Below are 1578 nucleotides of genomic sequence, written 5' to 3' on the forward strand. Positions count from 1 at the left end.
TGTATGTTGTAGTAGTGTGATATGTGTTTTTATACATATGTGTGTGTAGTGTGGTGTATATATATATATATATAGATATATAATATATATATATATATATATATACTATACATAATGTGTGTGTGTGTGTGTGGTGTGTGTGTGTGTGTGTGTGTGTGTGTGTGGTGTGTGGTGTGTGTGTGTGTGTGTGGTGTGGTGTGTGGTTCTACACATTTACATATATATACATACATATATATATATATATATATAATTATCATATAGTATATATATTTACATTTATGTGTGTATATATTTATACATATATAATTTACATATAATATAAATATAAGTCACAGGTATCAAAAAGGATACAAGAGAAAAGATTGCAATGGTACGGACATGTGAGGAGGGAGGGAGGAAGAGTATGTGGGAAGAAGAATGATGAATAATGGAAGTGGATGGTACAAGAGGGAAGGGAAGACCTGAGGAGAAGATGGATGGTTGGTTGAGAGACGATCTGAGAGAAAAAGGGGCAGGCGGGTGGGAGACAGGAGGGCCTGGAAGCAACTCATCAAAATGTCGACACTATAAAGTTTGAACAAAAAAAAAAAAAAAAAAAAAAAAAAAAAAATATATATATATATATATATATATAATATAATATATATATAATCTATATATATTAATATATATATATATATATATTATATACACACACACACATTTATACACACACACACACATATATATATATATACATATAAATTTAAACACACACATATTTGTGAAAGATGGAATAATAGAATGCCGCATTGATATCAATAAATAACAACCATCTTTGATCAGGACTCAAACCTAGGTCACTCTGGGTATGAACCGGGTGTATATGTACATATATTCACACACACACACACACACACACACACACACACACACACACACACACACACACACACACACACACACACACACACACACACACACACACACTGTAAGACCCATTTCACACATGGCCCATTTCCCTCTCACAAGGGAGGCTCACAAATGGATCCTAAATGTTTTCACACAACCCTTAGTGCTAGGGGACTCCCTTTGGGCCACTCGTAGCAGACTCCTTCCCTTACTTTACTATTGTCATGCATATAACACTATTAACTTATAAATATATATTTAATTCAGTAACACCAGTCTCTATATGCCAAACCTTTGCTCGACACGACAGCAGATTCGACATCCGCAAGCCTTCCGCATCGTGACGTCGCCCCATGTGCACGGTCACATCCTTTCTCCACACTTCCTAGTACATCACACCCCTTGTCAGTTTCCTAGTTCAACCTGTACAAAAGAGGGTCGCCTGCGAGTGACAGACAGACAGCCTACAGCACGCTTACAGGAGTGAACCTCTGTCCGTCAGTTGTACCATTCTTTCTTTATAAATAAACTGCTACAAGAGAAGAAGTCTGTTACACATTTGCCTCTACCGAAGATTTCCGCATCGTGCTAGACCAACACACTCGTGGTCCTGCCACTGGAACTTCCTCTTGAGATGCAGGACTAGAGCTCCCTCTGTGAGGTGATACAGCCTCTGGGTGGCTT

Source organism: Penaeus monodon, chromosome 9, assembly GCF_015228065.2.
Source record: "Penaeus monodon isolate SGIC_2016 chromosome 9, NSTDA_Pmon_1, whole genome shotgun sequence".
In the NCBI taxonomy this organism is placed as follows: domain Eukaryota; kingdom Metazoa; phylum Arthropoda; class Malacostraca; order Decapoda; family Penaeidae; genus Penaeus; species Penaeus monodon.